Source organism: Enhydra lutris, unplaced genomic scaffold, assembly GCF_002288905.1.
Source record: "Enhydra lutris kenyoni isolate GAN:26980312 unplaced genomic scaffold, ASM228890v2 scaffoldscaffold2, whole genome shotgun sequence".
Lineage (NCBI taxonomy): Eukaryota > Metazoa > Chordata > Mammalia > Carnivora > Mustelidae > Enhydra > Enhydra lutris.
In genome coordinates, this window is record NW_019154086.1 from 95072426 (window position 1) to 95093466 (window position 21041).

Sequence of the window (21041 nt, forward strand, 5' to 3'; positions counted from 1 at the left end):
AGTCAAGTTTATTTATAGGTAATATAGATAATTATAACATAAGATGCATTCTCTTTGATTTAGAAAATCTAAATTTCTTAAGGATTGACTAGTCTGTGAAAATTAACTAATTTATATATATATATATATTTTTTTGAGAGGACTAGTGAGTAATGCTTTTATTATTTTTTTATTTTTTTATTTATTTATTTTTTAATTTTATTTTTTATAAACATATAATATATTTTTATCCCCAGGGGTACAGGTCGGTGAATCGCCCGGTTTACACACTTCATAGCACTCACCATAGCACATACCCTCCCCAGTGTCCATAACCCCACCCCCCCCAACCTCCCTCCCCCCATCAACCCTCAGTTTGTTTTGTGAGATTAAGAGTCACTTATGGTTTGTCTCCCTCCCAATCCCATCTTGTTTCATTTACTCTTCTCCTACCCCCTTAACCCCCCATGTTGCATCTCCTCTCCCTCATATCAGGGAGATCATATGATAGTTGTCTTTCTCCAATTGACTTACTTCGCTAAGCATGATACCCTCTAGTTCCATCCACGTCGTCGCAAATGGCAAGATTTCATTTCTTTTGATGGCTGCATAGTATTCCATTGTGTGTATATACCACATCTTCTTTATCCATTCGTCTGTTGATGGACATCTAGGTTCTTTCCATAGTTTGGCTATTGTAGACATTGCTGCTGAGGTCGAAGAGGTTGCTGCCTGTGTTCTCCTCAAGGATTTTGATGGATTCCTTTCTCACATTGAGATCCTTCACCCATTTTGAGTCTATTTTCATGTGTGGTGTAAGGAAATGATCCAATTTCATTTTTCTGCATGTGGCTGTCCAATTTTCCCAACACCATTTATTGAAGAGGCTGTCTTTTTTCCATTGGACATTCTTTCCTGCTTTGTCGAAGATTAGTTGACCGTAGAGTTGAGGGTCTATTTCTGGTCTATCTATTCTGTTCCATTGATCTACGTGTCTGTTTTTGTGCCAGTACCATGCTGTCTTGATGATGACAGCTTTGTAATAGAGCCTGAAGTCCGGAATTGTGATGCCACCAACTTTGGCTTTCTTTTTCAATATTCCTTTGGCTATTCGAGGTCTTTTGTGGTTCCATATAAATTTTAGGATTATTTGTTCCATTTCTTTGAAAAAAAAATGGATGGTACTTTGATAGGAATTGCATTAAATGTATAGATTGCTTTAGGTAGCATAGACATTTTCACAATATTTATTCTTCCAATCCAGGAGCATGGAACATTTTTCCATTTCTTTGTGTCTCCCTCAGTTTCTTTCATGAGTACTTTATAGTTTTCTGTGTATAGATTCTTAGTCTCTTTGGTTAGGTTTATTCCTAGGTATCTTATAGTTTTGGGTGCAATTGTAAATGGGATTGACTCCTTAATTTCTCTTTCTTCTGTCTTGTTGTTGGTGTAGAGAAATGCAACTGATTTCTGGGCATTGATTTTATATCCTGACACTTTACTGAATTCCTGTACAAGTTCTAGCAGTTTTGGAATGGAGTCTTTTGGGTTTTCCACATATAGTATCATATCATCTGCGAAGAGTGATAGTTTGACTTCTTCTTTCCTGATTTGGATGCCTTTAATTTCCTTTTGTTGTCTGATTGCTGAGGCTAGAACTTCTAGTACTATGTTGAATAGCAGTGGTGATAACGGACATCCCTGCCGTGTTCCTGACCTTAGCGGAAAAGCTTTCAGTTTTTCTCCATTGAGAATGATATTTGCGGTGGGTTTTTCATAGATGGCTTTGATAATATTGAGGTATGTGCCGTCTATCCCTACACTTTGAAGAGTTTTGATCAGGAAGGGATGCTGTACTTTGTCAAATGCTTTTTCAGCATCTATGGAGAGTATCATATGGTTCTTGTTCTTTCTTTTATTAATGTGTCGTATCACATTGATTGATTTGCGGATGTTGAACCAACCTTGCAGCCCTGGAATAAATCCCACTTGGTCGTAGTGAATAATCCTATTAATGTACTGTTGAATCCTACTGGCTAGTATTTTGGTGAGAATTTTTGCATCTGTGTTCGTCAAGGATATTGGTCTGTAGTTCTCTTTTTTGATGGGATCCTTGTCTGGTTTTGGGATCAAGGTGATGCTGGCCTCATAAAATGAGTTTGGAAGTTTTCCTTCCATTTCTATTTTTTGGAACAGTTTCAGGAGAATAGGAATTAGTTCTTCTTTAAATGTTTGGTAGAATTCCCCTGGGAAGCTGTCTGGCCCTGGGCTTTTGTTTGTTTGGAGATTCTTGATGACTGTTTCAATCTCCTTACTGGTTATGGGTCTGTTCAGGCTTTCTATTTCTTCCTGGTTCAGTTGTGGTAGTTTATATGTCTCTAGGAATGCATCCATTTCTTCCAGATTATCAAATTTGTTGGCGTAGAGTTGCTCATAGTATGTTCTTATAATTGTCTGTATTTCTTTGGTGTTAGTTGTGATCTCTCCTCTTTCATTCATGATTTTATTTATTTGGGTCCTTTCTCTTTTCTTTTTGATAAGTCTGGCCAGGGGTTTATCGATCTTATTAATTCTTTCAAAGAACCAGCTCCTAGTTTCGTTGATTTGTTCTATTGTTTTTTTGGTTTCTATTTCATTGATTTCTGCTCTGATCTTTATGATTTCTCTTCTCCTGCTGGGTTTAGGGTTTCTTTCTTGTTCTTTCTCCAGCTCCTTTAGGTGTAGGGTTAGGTTGTGTACCTGAGACCTTTCTTGTTTCTTGAGAAAGGCTTGTACCGCTATATATTTTCCTCTCAGGACTGCCTTTGTTGTGTCCCACAGATTTTGAACCATTGTGTTTTCATTGTCATTTGTTTCCATGAATTTTTTCAATTCTTCTTTAATTTCCTGGTTGACCCATTCATTCTTTAGAAGGATGCTGTTTAGTCTCCATGTATTTGGGTTCTTTCCAAATTTCCTCTTGTGATTGAGTTCTAGCTTCAGAGCATTGTGGTCTGAAAATATGCAGGGAATGATTCCAATCTTTTGATAACTAATTTATATATTAATGTTAATGTCTGACTTTCATTCATTCTTGCAGTATATAAATCACTACTCTTCCCTACTAAAATGCAAGCTGCATGCTAGTTGTATCCTAATCTTCCTCACTCATCAGGGTTTCCCCTTGGAAGAAGGATGCTTGATCATATATAGTGAATCCTCAGTATATATCTGTGGAATGAATGAATGAATAAATGAATGAATGAATCTACTGAAAGTCTTATGAGCCCAGTGAAAGAACACTTGGAATAGCTATTGAAAAATATCATCTTTAGGAGAGACCTGAGTGGCTCAGTCAGTTAAGCATCTGCCTTTGGCCCAGATCATGTTCCCAGGATCCCAGGATCGAGTCCCACATTGGGCTTCTTGCTCAATGGGGAGACTAATTCTCCCTCTGCCTGCTGTGCCTGCCACTCCCCCTACTTGTGCTCTCTCTCTCTCACTCTCTCTCTCTGACAAATAAATTAAAAAAATGTTTAAAAATAAAAATATCTTCTATAAATATGGTACATTTGTGTTTCATAAATGTTATTTGAACACTGAATTTACTAAGATTATATTTTATTTAATATAAGCTATGGCATATCCTATTTCACAAATGTAATACTGTGAATTTGGGTAGTATAGCTGTTTTTGTGTATGTAACTCATGTTGTCTCCTCTTGGCCCAAATTTACTTTCAGTACAGTGATCATGAACTATCCTTGCACACTTAACAAGGTCTCATCTAAGACATACATGAATAAGGGTGCTTATTCCACTCATATTTTGGCTCTAATAACCCCACATCCATTTATGAACAATCTGCCTTGAATTCCTTCTGGATATTATCCAGAACTGCTTTATAATTTCTGTGCTTCTACTCATTGTCCTGGTTTCCTTCATCTTCCTATCATTTTGATTTAAGCACTCAGGATCTTCCTAACTTAATGTCATATTTGTGGCTTAAGCTTCCTTCCAGTTTATCCTGATGTAGAGGAAAAAGTAAGGTAAATGTAAACTGATAGCCACTTGATACATGGATGAGAAAATTGATCTTTAAAACTCTTTTAGATTAACTTTACACTACATGTCACTTATGTGAATACATTTTAATGAATCTTATATTCTCCTTTATACATTTTTATTTATTGTGTTGGTTTCCTCTAGCTGTACTTGGATATTGATATTAAATCAAAGCCCAAAATGTTCAATCACTGTGAAAATATAGCCAATATGACTAATTAAATCTTCCCCTTGGTTTTCAAGAGCTTTTTAAATTAAAGACATGTGGACTTTTTTTAACTTGGTAGTATAATAAAAATTAATGTACAACCACACCCTTTTTTACTTACTGTGCAGATAGGGAAGCCAGCATTTTCATAAATATTAGAAATTAACTAACTGTTGGCATACTTATTGTTAGATCAGTATCCCTATTCTCATCGGAAAAATTTTGTGAATGTTTAGGTCATCCTTCATTCTCTGAAAGTCAATATCCATTTCCAACTACAGATACATTTGTCAAACAAATAAGAGAAAAAATAAATTTCACCCACATGGTCTGCTTCCAGATGTGTCCTTTCCATGATCCCAAAAAAGATTATTTCTCATTGTGTTTAACATAACATGAACCACTACTGGATTTTTGTGTTTTTATTGCTACCCTCATTGTGTTTCCACAAGGGAAAAGATCGCAGTAAAATTCATTTCTCCTTTTACTCCTAGAATTATATTCTGTAACTTAATCATAAACTTATTACCTGCATATTTAAGATAACAAAATTAAGCTACAAACAAATTACTTAAATAGTTATTCTTTCAATTCATACTATCTGCTATACATTCCAAAAATTTCTTTATATATTTGTTGCCTAACATTTAGGACACATCTACCTCTACTTGTTTGTATGAGAAAACTATAGAATACTCATAGATAATAGGGTGTGAAACCTGAGAGAAATGGGAAATAACCTAGCCCAAGGTTCTCTTTTATTGTTATTATTGTTTTGACTGATAATGTGTGTGATACTTACAGTAAGTCACCTCTCCAAGGTTAATCAGCCCAACCAAATAATGACAGAACAAGGAAAAAAATCAGATCTCCTAATTATCCACTTTTTTCCCAATAACCCCATTTCAATTATCATAATGTGTAACTTCAGCCAATATTATCATTGTGCTAATTAATTAATTAATCAATTATACAATAAATAAATTTGCATGCTGGCTGTGTGACAGATCTTGTTCTAGGAACTTAGCATAGAACAGTGAACAAAACAGACTAGAATTCCTGCCTTTATTTCCATTAAACATAAAAAATAAATACACTATATAGTGATTTTAAAGGTTCTATGTGTTTTGCAGTAAAGAAAAACATCAGGATAAGGATTTAGTGTGAAAATGATGAAGGAAAGCTGGTGGAGTCAGAAGGCTGTCGAAATTTGAAATAGGTGACCTGGATAAATTTTATTGTAAAATTACACTTAAGCAAAAGTTGAAAGTAGCAACAGAGTTTATTCCAGTAGATATATTGGGGAATAACATTCCAGGGAGAGGAGATATCCAGTGCAGAGCCCCCGACCTATAAAGGAGGAACTCAGTATGGAGGTCAATGCAATACTAGAAGAAAATTTAAGAGGAGTAACTTGTGAACCAGTCCATAAAGGGGATTTTGTCTGACTTAAGGGTTTCATCTTCTACTCTGAGAAAGATGAAACACCATTGAAAGATGTTGAGTAAAAGACTTACACAGCTCAACTTACATTTAAGAAAATAGTCTGGGGGCACCTGGCTGGCTCAGTCTGTTGAGCATCCGACTCTTGGTTTGAGCTTTGAGATCAGGTCATGATCTTTAGTTTGGATTTTGAGATCAGGTCCTGATCTCAAGGTCCTGGGATTGAGGGCCCTGCATTCCCCCGAAGCTCCACTCTCAGTGGAGAGTCTGTTGGAGATTCTCTCTCCCTCTCCCTCTAGTCTTCCCCCCGGCCTCAAATAAATGATTTTTATTTTTATTTATTTACTTATTTATTTTTTAAGAAAAGAATCTGGCTTCTTCATTGAAAACTGACTGTTGGGGGAAAATTTGAAAAACAGAAGAATTTCAGGTGCTATTGCTGTCATAGAAGGGCGAGCCATGGCACTTCACAGCAAATGCCTTCATAGTTCTAAGGATGCCGGTTGGTTTTTTTTTTTGTTTTTTTTTTTTTTTTTAAGATTTTATTTATTTATTTGTCAGAAAGAGAGAGAGAGCGAGCACAGGCAGACAGAGTGGCAGGCAGAGGCAGAGGGAGAAGCAGGCTCCCCACAGAACAAGGAGCCCGATGTGGGACTTGATCCCAGGACGCTGGGATCATGACCTGAGCCGAAGGCAGCTGCTTAACCAACTGAGCCACCCAGGTGTCCCAGATTCCGGTTGTTTTATTCCAGCACAATGGTTGTGAAAAACTCACTTCCACAATTACAGTAGTAACTTGGGCTTCCATATATCTTCAACCAATGGGAGTAGGAGGGATTTCTGAAAAAGTACACAGTTCTTAAAAAGGTTATTTTTACCTCCAAAAAGTGAAATGGAGGGTATCAGTGGCTTCCAGTATGTTTCCCATTCTGGAAGATAGGAGATGTGGGGCAAGAATTTAAGATTCCTGAAATCTCTGCCCCAGTTAGATCCAATATACAGTAAAGCTCAAATAGGAAAGACATAAAGAAACAATCAACCTCTTCATAATTCCTTTCTGTAAAAACGTTTTTCTTGAATCTTTATATATATTTCCAGTCTCTTTCAAGTACTCATTAATGGTATGAGTTTTGGAATTCTGTTTTGTGTTGTTTTAATTTCAGAAATAATATGTAACATACAGCATAAAATATAGCATCATTGACAGATTCTGGAATGCAGAAGACATACTATGTAATCAAATGTGTCTGTATTTCTGCAGCAAAACATATAAATATTAACATTAAATAAAATACAGAAATTCTTTACAGAACCTCTTATTGCTTAATGTTAATTTTCCTATAAACTAATTTAATCAGGTCAGGTATTGGTGTCCAATATACAGAAAGATCTTTTTACATTTCAGAAGTATTCTTAAGGGCTTGTGAACCTATATTTTATCAGTATGGTCTATCTTGGTTTTTGCTAATATATGTTTATTTTAACCTAAAAAAATTTTTCTTTAGGTCTGGAGAAAATAATACAAATGAAAGGAATACTTCAAGCATAATCCTGGACCTATATTCACTGTCATCTCATCCCATGTTTTGTTGTTGTTGTTTCATTTTGTTTTAACAAGCAAAAATAAAATTCAAGCAGAACTTTTAGATTAAAAATATTATATTTTAAAATTAAACTTATTGTTTTGGAAAATTCAAGCATTATCTCCTAAGGGTGGTGTATGTAATTTTTTTCCAGCTTTTTTAGGATATTATTGACATATAATGTATGTAACTTTACGGTGTACAATATGGTGATTTGATACATGTACATATTGCAAAATGACAACCACCATAATGTTAGTTAACATGTCTATTCCCTCACATCATTACCTTTTTCTGAGTGTGTGGTGACAACATTTAAGATCTACTTTATTAACAACTTTCAAGTATATAATGCAATATCGTTAGAGTGACCTGCTGTACACTAGATTCCCCAGAACTTACTCGTCTTACAAAGCTTAGCATTCATACCCTTCAACCAATATTTCTCCATCTACCTCATGCCTTTAGTCTCTGGCAAACACCATGCTACTCTATTTCTATGAGTTAAGTTTTTTTTTTAGATTATACATATAAGTGAGAAAAAAGTATTTGTCATTCTTTGTCTGGCTTATTTCACTTAACACAATGCCCTAGTGGCCAGCAAACTACAGACTGCAGACTTAACCTTGACCACTGCCTGTTTATGCAAATAAAGTCTTATTAGAACATGACATGTTCATTTATTTCCATATTGCCTATAGACATTTTCATTATATAACAGCAGAGTTGAGTAGTTGTGATACAGAGTGAATGGCCTGCACAGTCTAAGATATTTACCATCTGGCTTTTTGTAGAACTATTTCCAGATCTATCCCCAGGAACATCTATTACCCCTTGATAATTCATGTTCTGTTAAGTTCATAATATGTGAAATTATCAAAACCAGTATATGTTCATCTTTGTCTTTGCATATGCCATTGCTTCTTCCTGAATATTCTTTCATTTTCTTGGATAACTTGACAGGGTCTATTCCTTATACAATGTCCAGCCATAATAACCCCTCTTATTTATTTTTAAAAATATTTTGTTTATTCATTTACTTTAGAGAGAGACAAAGAGCAGTAGAAGGAGCAGAGGGAGGGGACAAGCAAATTTCACACTGAGCACTGAGCCTGACGTGAGGGTTGATCCCAGGACCCTGAGATCATGATCTGAGCCAAAATCAAGAGTCAGATGCTCAACCAACTGAGCTACCAGGTGCCCCTCCCTTCTTTTATAATAATCTTCCCATTCTCTAACTATACCAGAAAGAATAATCACTTATTTTTTTGTAATGTAATCATGTGTTCTTTCTTGAATGCAATCTTATCTTTACTTCTTACTTCTAGACCAAATCCTCCTGAAGACAAGAATAGTGTCTCATTCACCAGAATTTTTTTTTTACTTTTTTTTTTTTTTTAATTCTAAGGGTCTAGTTTTATGCCTGCCATGTAATGGGTTAGCAATACACAGTTTTGAGTTTAACTGAATGGAGCTATTTTAATGTTTTCACTGGAGGCCCTTGGCGGGTGGCAAAAGGAACATAAAGGACATTCATTCTAGGACACCTGAGTGGCTCAGTGGGTTAAATATCTGCCTTTGGCTCAGGTCATAATCCCAGGGTCCTGGGACTGAGTCCCACATTGGGTTCCTTGCTCAGAAGGGAGCCTGTTGGTCCCTCTTGCCCTCCCCCTGCTTGTTCTCTCTCTCCGACAAATAAATAAATAAAATCTTAAAAAAAAAAAAAGACAGTTCATTCATTAGTGGGGGCAGTGTAAGATGGGCTACAGACAGTATCTCCCCCCACCCAGTAACAACAGCAACAATACCATGAGCCAAATATTAAACTTCCTGAGCAATTTCTTTTTCTGAAGACTTCACTTTCATTGCTTATAGACTTCATCAAAGAATTACAAAATAATTCTAATCCTCCTAGAATAGAAATGAGACTAACTTTATGTAAAACTTTAAGCTCTCAGATAAGCATCAATCTAAATTTTAATATTGACAGATTTAAGAAGATATGGCCTATCCTTAATTTGCTCCGTATCAGTTGAAAAATAAAAAGCATGCAAAATATAAAGCATACTTAATTGGAGCTGTTCACAGTTTGGAAGTTTATAGAAGAAAGTGTTTCTGACAGAATGGAACTATAAAACCATACAGATATTTTGACACATTTTTATTCATTTTTATTGGTGACTTCACAATGCATATTATTCTGTCATAATTTTATGGTACTTGAGACATTTGGTTTCCATTACCTTCCTAATGAATTATTTAAAAGTTTCTGAAGAAGAAACAATTTAGTTTCTTCCAAAAAATAATTATAATTCACTGCCTTTAGATTTACTGAGGGAAAGAAGCTGCTTATTACATGATGTTCTATTTTTTATGATCTATGTCATGTTATTAAATTTAATAAAATATCTCATAGCTAAAATATAAAAATGAGTGAGAAAAATTTATTTATTTAGTGATTAATATTTTAAGTTTAATTTGATAAATGTCATTTTTTTTCTTTTCCAGTTTCAATTGACTAGTTTAATTTAATGACAAAACATTTACATTATTTATCTTCATATATTAATATAAGACAAAGTTTAAAAAGAAGAAAAAAAAGAAGATGGTATTTTCCTATGAAACTTGAACAATGGGCAGCTTTATTTCAGTCTAATTACAGGCTTAAGATATTTCCCAGAGCTTTAGCTTTTCAAGAGGAAATTTTATGTTAAGGGTTTGATGCCCTTTATAACACTACTTACATGCCAGGAAAGAAAGGGCAATACTGAATATTACGAAGGTGCACACTAGCAAGAAAGCTTAGATGTACCTATTATTTCATTGGACTCTGCCATCACATTTCTTTTTTTTTTTTAAGATTTTATTTATTTATTTGACAGAGATCACAAGTAGGTGGAGAGGCAGGCAGAGAAAGAGGAGGAAGCAGGCTCCCTGCTGAGCAGACAGCCCCATGCTGGGCTGGATCCCAGAACTCTGGGATCATGACCTGAGCTGAAGGCAGAGGCTTTAACCCACTGAGCCACCCAGGCACCCCTTCCCTCGAATTTCTGTTTACATATCTGGATAGTGACTGGGGTGGAATTCCTGGGCATTTCTTTCTACACATTGTGGATCTATTCATATTTACTGAGTTTGACTTTGAGTTTTTCAGACTTTCTCTTCCCTTGTATCTATCTTTTGCCCTCTAGTTAAAGTTGCTTTTAGAACAGTTTACATAGGTATATAAACATTGTGTATGTAAGTCTATATGGATTCTGTCAGCTTTATTTTGTAGCTGGGTTTGTAATCTCAAAATTACGACTGCTTGGAAAAAGCAGATGCATCCTTTCTTCAAAATGATGTTAAAAATCCCATCTAATTTAATTTACAAAATTGAATTTTAAGTTACGTTGCAAAATAAAAATTATTAACACTGAGAGAATGTTACTGAAGTAGCAAAAAAAATTTGAAAAAGCAAAAAATAATACTCAAATGATTCAACGTCATGGTTCAAAAACTGCAGGGAAAATCAACTGTAAGTTCTACTACACCTCAATTTCAAACGAGAAACCTCTTACAAATATAAAGTTTGGAAGTAGCAATTTTGTTATCATCATTTTAAGCATAAAAGAGGTTTTCACTTAGAAAGTGGCATATATATGAAGCAACCCTCAATTTGCACAGCCTGAGTAACATGTGCAATATTAAGATGGTCTTAGCCCTGCCATGTTGAAAATATTTTATAAGTTATTTTACTTTTGTCTGAAATCTTGATCTTCAGGCTTTAAGATAGCTTTGCTTATTGAACACATGTAAACATTGGTTTTAAAATTTAAAGGTGGGGAAAGATAATTACTGCTATCAATAAAAAAAAAATTAGTGGTGTAAAACAGAAATTAACTTAGAAGAATTGTATGTGTGAGAATAGACTTTTTTATGGCTCATCTGTTTTTAGCACTCCGTAATATTTCATTCCGCGGGTGTAACACGAATTATTTGTTCATTCACCTATGGACAAACATCTTGGTTACTGAATAGAATAGACTTTAAACAAAATAATAATAAAAACAATAAATAACAAAAAATCTGACATACTGTTATGCACTTTGTCAGACTTTTAAACTTCTGTGTTTTTGAAATATATTAAAGATCTGCTAGCTTCTGGTTCTTAGACTTTAAGGAGTTAAGAAACAATTGTAATTGTTAGTTGATAAACTGCTATTTTAAAATGTTTATTTTAGTTTATTTTAGTCCTACTGTTCCTGGTTTGAATAGTCACCTCTTTCTCTCAACATCCATATTTCTATGGGAAATAGAAAGCCTTTTTGCCTGGAATCTGTTTTAGTTTTAAAAAAGTCTAATCTCACATTTTTCATTTCCCATTTTCTCTTAGCACTACATTCAACCCTCTTGCTTCTCTTAGGTAAAAAAATAATAATAATAAAAATAAAAAAGTAATGTGTGTGTGTGTGTGTGTGTGTATATATATATATATATATATATATATATATATATTCTTAAAACTTGGGGACACTACAGGAAACATTTTAAATATCCAGATGCAATTACTTTGAGAAGAATGTTTATTCCTACATATATTGGAGTACAATTTTAAAACATTTAAAATACACAACAGAGCCATAAGTAAAAAAAACAAAAAAAAATAAAACAAAAAAAAAACAAAAAATTGGTTCTGGTGCCAGACAGAACTAGAATTTGAGTTTTGTCATTTATTTGCTATATTGCTGTATTGCCTTGGCCAAGTTATTTAAACTCATGAGTCTAAATGGCTTTAATAATAGTAACCTCCTAATACATAAAAGCATATAGACCAGTGACTGTACACAATGAATACGTATTAATAAGTCAACAATAAAGTCAGAGTTGACACCTGATTCACTGAAATATGAAGGATCAAACCATTGCAGGAATTAGAAGTTTAGAAATTCAACTTCATTTTATTTTATTTTTTATGCTATAGATTTTTTAAAAATAGCCTTACAAAATAATGGGTAGAATTAGAGATCTCTTTAATTCCTCCATAATCTTTTTTTAATCATTGTTTTTCGCTAGAATTTAATGTGTACGAAATGCATCATTGTTTATTTCTAATATATATGTTAATATATATATTTCTATATACACACCCACAGTAAACAAAATACAATGTGCTGCTATGAGAATTTTAAGTCTTATATAAATCTTATTTGAATTTTTATTCATTCAAATTCATATTTATGAAATTTATACATAAAGGTGTTTTCTTTTTTCTTGCTATGGTCTTCTTCAAGCTTTATTACCAGACATTTTTTTGTTTGTTTTCTTCCCTTCTTATATTTACAGAATTTATTATTTTTTTCTAACTTCTTTCTATTTTCTGCTAGCTTGGAAAGCACACATTCTAATTTTTATATGAATGTGATTTTTAAAGCGTTTTTTAAACCTAAAATCTAAAATTCACACCACCTCTTTCTCCTTAACAATAAACAATGACAACAACATACCTTAAAGTTTATTAAATTAAGGAAAAACAAAGCTATCCACCTTCCATTTGATCATTTTACAATTCTTCCCACCTCATTCTAACAACCTCCAAGTTAATTGTCTACATCATATCATCATCTTTTATAATAAATATTCAGATATACCAAAATGTTTGAAATCCTTTTGTTAAGCATTAATATTTGTGTATCATTCTTTCTTCAAACTTTAGTTTCTTTGTTTCTAAAACTGAACCACCAGTAAGTTTTTCAAGGAAAGTATGAGAATAAGAACTATTTTTATTTCTTAATAATTCTATTTCTTTTTCTTGAAAGTACCATCTCCAACTATGGATTCTGAGATTGATATTATCCATTTGTATTTGAGAGGTGTTATTCCATTTCCTCTCCTTCCTGGCATCTTTTTTTTTTTTTAAGATTTTATTTATTTATATGACAGAGAAAGCACAAGCAGGGGGAGCAGCAGAGGGAGAGGGAGAAACAGGATCTGTGCAGAGCAGGGACCCCAGTGTGGGGCAGGATCTAAGGACCCCAGGATTATGACATGAGCTGAAGACAGACACATAGCAGACGGAGCCACCGTGTGTGAGCTGGGGGGAGGGGCAGAAGAAGAGGAAGAGAGACTCAGGCAGGGACCATGCTCAGTGCAGAGCCTGACTGGGAGCTCAGTCTCACAATTCTGAGGTCATGGCTTGAGCAGAAGTCAAGAGTAGAGGCTTAACTGAGTAAGCCACCCAGGCACTCCTGATAATCAGTTCTTTTTAAGAAATCCATTTTTGTTCTTTGGCAAGAGTTATGGTATGAATTATGTCTAGCTCCACGACCTCCTCAAAAAAAAAAAAAAAAAGAAAAAAGAAAAAAGAAAGAAAGAAAGAAAAGAAAAATTAAATAAATAAATAAATAAATAAATCCCTATGTTGAAGTCCTGACAGCTTATGAGGTACCTCAGGATGTGACTTTATTTGGACATAGAGCCTGAAAAGAGGTGACTGCTTTAGAATGAGGCTATTGGTGTCGCTCTTAATCTAATCCTTTTGATATCCTTCTATCACCCTATAAGAAGAAAAAACCGGGGCACATAGAGAGACATCAGGGGTGCAGTCACAGAGAGGAAAGGCCATGTTACCACATGGTAGCCATCCAAGGAGAGAGTCTAAGGAGAGAATCCTCAGAATGAAATCAACTCTGTCAATACCTCACTCTTAGACTTCTGCCTTTTACAACTGTGAAAAAATAAATTTCTGTTGTTTGAGTCACTCAGCCTGTGGTACTTTGTTATGCAGTTTAGCAAACCAATACAGTAAATTTTACTGTTTTTCTCTGAATACTGAAGTTCTGCAATAGTTTTATTAAGATGCCTCTAAGTGCAATGCTCCTGTTAGATGTACATGAGCTTTTTTACCCTATTCTGCATGGATCCTAATTTGTCTCATACTTATGCTTCATGTATTATCTTTCTGTACTAGATTCCCCGAGGTGTCTTTATATTCATCTTCTAATTGACCGACTTTCTCTTTTGGTATAACCAATACTGATTGGACTTGTCCGCTTAACATTTTTATTTTAGTGGTTACATTTTGTCTTCCAGAATTGTTATACTGGTTGTTATTTTTTAAATTTAACTTCCTTTTTTAATGATATCCTGTTTTCCTCTATGAATTACATGTTTCCCTCCATCATTTTGAGCACTTCAGATGAACATATTTTAAATTGCCATTTGGATCGCTCGACTATGAGTTCTTGAGGTGTACATTCTGCCGTTGTTACATCTGCAGCTCTCATAGTGATTGTGTCCCTGCTGTTTATCTACATATGCGTGCATGTGTGCCTGTGTGTGGTTTTTACTGTGAACTTTTCTCAAGAGGGCACTGTTTTTCTCTAGGTGCAATACCTACAAGTGGCAGGATTGTGTACTCATGGAGTAATATTTGTTGTGGACTATAGGAAACCCATGTCATTTTGTAATTATAGAGTAGTATATTAACTTTTCAGTTGCTCAATCTCATAGGTAACAAGATTTTTGCCTAACACCCACTGTGGATATAGACATAAGGTTTGGATTTTAATGGAAATCCCTTTTCTATTCACTATCTTAAATAAATGGACAATTTATGTGATGATTCCTTGTCCTGGTATCCTAACCTCCATTTCCCAGAAAGGACTCACTTCATAGATTTATGAAGGAAATGCAGTTCTCTGCTGGGCCTGGGAATGATGTCATTTTCACCCCTGGGTGGACATTAGCATTCTAGTACCCAGGCCCAAGGTCAAAATCTAGTTTGAAATTTCCAAAGTTAAGTGTCTTTTGTGTCCTTCATGCCTTTCATTTAAAGGATTCTTAACTCTGACATCTATATATTTCCTTTAGTTTGCTTTGTGTGAAAAGCTTTCCCCTACACAATCTGAAATATCATCTTGTGTGAATTCTTATATGCTTAAAGCTGAAAGGATAACTTCACATATCAGCTCAGTCTGCCATAGAGATGACAAGTCTCCTTTCAAACCATGAAAGAGGAAATGTGTTTCAGTTAATTACACTTAAATGTAGGAACTAAGAAGATTGTTTACTATCACTGAATATTTATTAAATGAAAGGATTAGGTTAGAATAATAAGTTGAAAAAGCATTAGATATTTTATAAAAAATCATGGTCTACCACTATTTATTAGTAAAGTTTCTTATGAATATTATAAACTTCTCCTCAAAAGAATATCAGAAAAAAACCTTTGGAAACTACTAGTGAAATATCACAATGTTACAACAGAAAATGTTTCTCCTAAAAATATAAATAATGGAGGAGGTTGGATCACCTGAGTGGCTCAGTGGGTTAAGTGACCAACTCTTGATTTTGGCTCAGGTCATGTTCTCAAGGTCCTGGGAGGGGAACACTGCCTTGGGCTCTGTGCTCAGTGGGGGGTCTACTTGAGATTCTCTCTCTCCCTTTTCCTCTGCCCCTCCCCCGACTTGTTTCCTCTCTCTCTCTCAAATAAATAAGTAAATCTTAAAAAACATATATAAATTATGTAGAAGTCAACCCAGAATATCAATTTATGGTTTATAATAATAAAACCCACCATCTATAAATTTATACTAGGGAGAAAAATGAAGCCTCTCTTTATGTATTAAGTTTCCATTTTAATATCCTTTTATCACCTTGTTATTCTTCTGTATATTTTTTTTATTGAAGATTGTTTTTTTCTCATTATGTTTTATTTTGAGCCAAAATCAAAATTGCCCCTAAAGTCATAGTGTAAAATGGTAAGGTTTTGGCAAACTTTCAAAAATTTCTATGTCACTTTATTAATTTTATCATAATTACATTTATGCCTTTAAATTTCTTTAGCTTTCAGATTTTTATTTGAGTTGGATGGGTAGCAGGAACAGAGAAAAATAAGATGTCGGACTTCTACTCCAGAGACACCATGTGCCTCAAATGATTCCAGTAAACTTGGAACTGATAGTATCTGTATCTGTGCTACACACCTGAAACTACTACAACATTGTATGTCAACTATACATCCATTTAAACAGGAATGAAAGAAAAAAAAAAAAAAAGAACCATGAATGAACACAGAGAACTTGTTATGAGAAGTTGTGTTTAGCTTTTTCAACCCTCTATAACTTAGGCTTTTACCTCTTTAATTATTGTGCAGATATGACAAATATTAGAGAAATCAGCTGAGGATCAGCTGATATTAAAGACACAATATCAAAAACTGAGATGACCCAGAAAAATGTATTCTTGTCTCCAATGATAAACACATGAATGAATAAATCTGCCCTTTATATTTTCTAAAAGTGGGTAAGGGAGGAAGTAATATCCTATGAAAATTATAATTCCTTCAAAAGCAAAAGCAAATGGTGCTGCCCTGATGAGTTAATTTTGTGAGTCAGTTTGGCTGGGCCACAGTGCACAGACATTTGGTCAATGCACAGACATTTGGTCAACTGTTACTCTGTGAGGGTGTTTTTGAATGAGATTTCCATGTAAATGGTGAACTTTGAGTAAAGAGTTTAAGCCTCCAATCAGTTGAAGGCCTAACTAGAACAAAAAGTGACCTTCCTTGAGCTTGAGGGAATTCAGTCTACAGACTGCTTTCGGGCTTCACCGGCAATGTTGATTCTTCTTGGCTCAATAGCTGATTGGCTGTGGACAAGACATGTCATCATCTCCTGCGTCTCCAGCCAGCCAAATTCTCTTTCTTCCATTAGATTTTGGACTCAAAATGCCTCTGCAATCATGACTTGAGCCAGTTCGTTAAATCCCAGTCTCTTCCTCTCCCTCTCTATATGTGTGTATGTGTGTGTGTATCTCCTATTTTTTATGTTTCTCTGGAGAACCTTGACTAGTACAGTTCTCATAACTGATTATTTCACTTTTATTATTTTCAGGGCTAAGGTCTGTCCCTGGTCTCTCATGCCATTTATCTAAGTTGTAAAGAGTGAAACTAAGATTTTTCATGTAGTCTTTTTACATTAATAAAAAAAAGAAACAAATAAACGTATCTAAGACCTTCTAGGAGCAAGGTTCTGTTAAAAGTAGTATTTTCGCAATCATCTTTGCTTTCTTTGAAGAACTCATATATTTTTAGATTTAACAGATCTGTTTTTGTTATTTTGAAAGAGTAGACATAATCTATTCTAAGTTACTATGTTGCCTTACAATTTTAAGACACTGTTTTTCAATTCCTCCTCACTCCCTCCCACCTTCCTTCCTCTCTTTCTTTCGTTCCTTCTCTTTTTCTCTCCATTTCTTTCTTTCTTTCTCTCCATTTCTTTCTTTATTTCTTTCTCTTTTCTTTTTCTTTTCATTATATGAGTGAAATTCTGTTTAACAGAATTAACAGATGTCTGTCCTCCTTCCCTTAACATTCACACACTATCGTAATTATAAAAGGTATGTTTTGTACATTGTAAAAACCACACAAATTATTAGCACACAGGAAAAGTAATGTGATTCTAAGATATTTTATATGATATAATGCCCAAATGAAGAGATCAGTATAACTACCAAATTCAAAATTGTTAAAAGTATATTCTTCTGTTTATATAGATTTCTTTGTATTTTCCAGCCTGTCTTCTTGTATTTCCTCCAATGTGTTACCTATAATAGTCTTTTAATGAATGTTTATTACACAACAACCATATACATGGCTCTGGGGGAATAGTGGGGAAAATAAACCACTACTCGAAACTGAATATTGTTTGTGGTAGAGAACATGGGTTTTAGTGTCAGACAAGCATGAGTTTGAATAACACACCTTAATTCTAAGTCTGTGTGTTTGCTGCTTCATCTAATAAACCTCAGTTTCCACACTGTAAACTGGGAGGTGATCATGTCACCTACACATGAAGTCACTAAGCAAATGAACAAAGTCAAGGTGGTCAGTGCACTCAGCCTAGCATCCAGTGCACCATGGATTCATTACAGCGAACTCCTCCCAGTCCGGGTCTTGAAAGTTGTTGCTTGTTGTGCTGGACCATATCTGACTCCGTGTTATCCACTATCTGGCTTTGTCCACACTGTTATCATTTGTAGTTTTTATGAAGATCTATCCTGGAGATTACTGCTTTTAGCATCTTGTCAAAATCAATGCTAAAATAATAGCATCCACATTACTATGAAGATTAGGAGTAAATTGAAGGCAATTTAGTTTAGCCTCAGTTAGATGGGACTTTATTTAAGTTGTTCAAAGAAAATCAATTTTAATCTTTAGCTTTGTAGTATCTCCTGCTAGTGTTTTATTAGCTCTTAGAAATCCCCACCATATCTTGCCTTCATGTAAAACCATTTGTCTTCTCTCCGTGTTGTCTTTCTTTGCCTTTTCTTTCTGATTTATAATCCAACACCATTGCATTCTTCTAAACTCTCCCTACGTTTCCCACAATAGCATTAATTTTGATTATGAAAACAAGTCAAGTTAGTGCTGAATAGAATATGAAAATCACCTTATGGTTTCTTGGTGCATGGCTCCTACTTAAGAATTCCACACTGTGTTTGCTTTCCTGAGGGCTGCATCACTGATCATGGTTAGTTTATTATCTATTATGACACTTAGCTATTTTTCTACCACCCTTGCATTTCTTGTATTTTTTGCATTGAAAAATTATTTTTCTCTTCAGATATGCCCATCCACATATTATCTTGACTGCATTTTTTTTCTATGTGTTTTTCTATTCAATAAGGTCACTTTGGTGATTTTATCTTTTACCTTCCTCTCCCCTTTTATTTAACATTATGTGCCAAGTTAATGAGTGCAGAGAATATTCCATCATTCTGATTTCATAGTGTCTTCTGTTAAATAATTCAGGGATTAGTACTAACCACATATTTCTACTAAGAATATCATTAATGTGGTGGTCATTTCATTTTAATTGACTAGACTGAGTGTGGGACTGAAGTTCATGGCTCTGGTATCTCTTTAGTAATGACTACTTAAAGTGCCCATACACTCTCCATTTACTAACAAATTGAGTTTAAGATACATGCCCTAATATTTAACACTATTTGATTCTAATGTCTTTCGAGATTTATCTTCCACTATCTCTATAGCCTAAAAGATTAATCATAAAAATGAAGACTCAATTGTGGCATGCATGTGGAAAGGGAGAAAAATGAGTATGAATAGAGAGAGGACTATGTGACATTACTTATCCTTTTATTTTTTCAGATTCATTAATATATTGTGCAATGGGCTGGCCATTCAATGATAAACAATACAGATTAGATGATGAAGTTATAAAAATCACATTTCAGAGGCAAATAATTAAGAATCTAACTAAATAAAAATGTGTTATACACACGGATAAGGGAGATGATGCATTCAGATAAGGTCCATAGAAGTGGCTTCTGCTGCAGAGACAATTATGGAGAGCATGATTAGGATGGTATTTGGAGGCAAGGATTTTGGAAAGGAATTAGGTTATGAAGGATCTCTCTTGAATGAGATTAGTGACTTACAAGAAGAGTCCAGAAATAGCTAGCCTTCTTTTAGCCAAGTCTGCAGCCTGGAAAGGGGCTTTCATCAGAACCTGACCATGCAGGCACTCTGATCTTAGATCTGCAGCCTCTAGAAACGTGAGAAATAAATTTCTGTTATTTATAAACTACACAATCTATGATATTATGTTATAGAAGCCTGAGCAGACTAAGCCATCATAGGAGGCAGAGATTATGTAGAAGAAAGAGTTTTAGAAGGGACAAGAAACACCTCTTATCTTTGTAAGAGGAAAGAATGAAGAAAAAGAAGAATGAATACAAGTACGTTTGTAGACTCAATAGCAGGAAATTGAAGTATTTCCTTCCTAATGGTTTTTATTTTACTGATAAAATACATGTGTTCATCTCTGGAGGTAAAGTCAAAGAGGTAGTTGAAGACTGAATTTGTAAAAAAAAGTCTGAAAAAAGGTGGAATAATAAATGGAAATAAGAACAAAAGAATCATGGAAAAAATATCATGTTATCTTGAGGCCTCCATTAAATACATGGGGAGGTAACCAATTACTATAAGTGGCCCGACATCTTCCGATAGAAATATAAAAATTTTCAAGGGAACAGCAACAACCGCAAGTCTCTAAGTTACACTGCATCTTTCACCACATACAAGGAGTCGTATGTGCCCAGGGGTTCCAGGATGTTTGAAACAAGACTGCAGAGACTAAAGGAGAGGTTAGGAAGAGTTAATATTAAATCTTGAGAAGGAGCATCCTCCAGAGCTGCACCATGGGCCCTTAGGTCTGCTAGGAATAAGAATAACTATAATAATGACAATAGGAATCATAAAATAATAAATAACACATATATATCACACATATTCCTTGTAAATTATCTCACATAATCCTCTCTACAAAGCTATAAAAAGACATCATTATTTTCTTCATTATGCCAGTGTGTGTGTAGAGGGGGGGAATACCAGTAATAAGGACTCTAAGATAAGACATTGTGGGATCAGTTTGCCGGGTATACTTGGGATATTTATGTTAATGTAAGGGCTTTAAGCTTGCCCTTCATGTCCTGCCTCTCACACATAAAACCCAATCATCCCTCTTCACAAGAGACATCTCAAGAGACCCTTCCAGTCACATTTCTAGCTTCAAATTCAAAACCAGTCATTTCATCACATCCGTGCAATTTCCTTGCAAAACTGACAACTAAGAAACCAAAATTCAAGTTATCATATCCAGTGACATCAGATATATAATAAGAGAAATTGAACTGGAAACCCGGAATTAAAACTCCCGTTTGGGCGTAAAAAAAGAAAAAAAAAAATAGGAAATATATGGCTGTTATTGATCCAGGCAA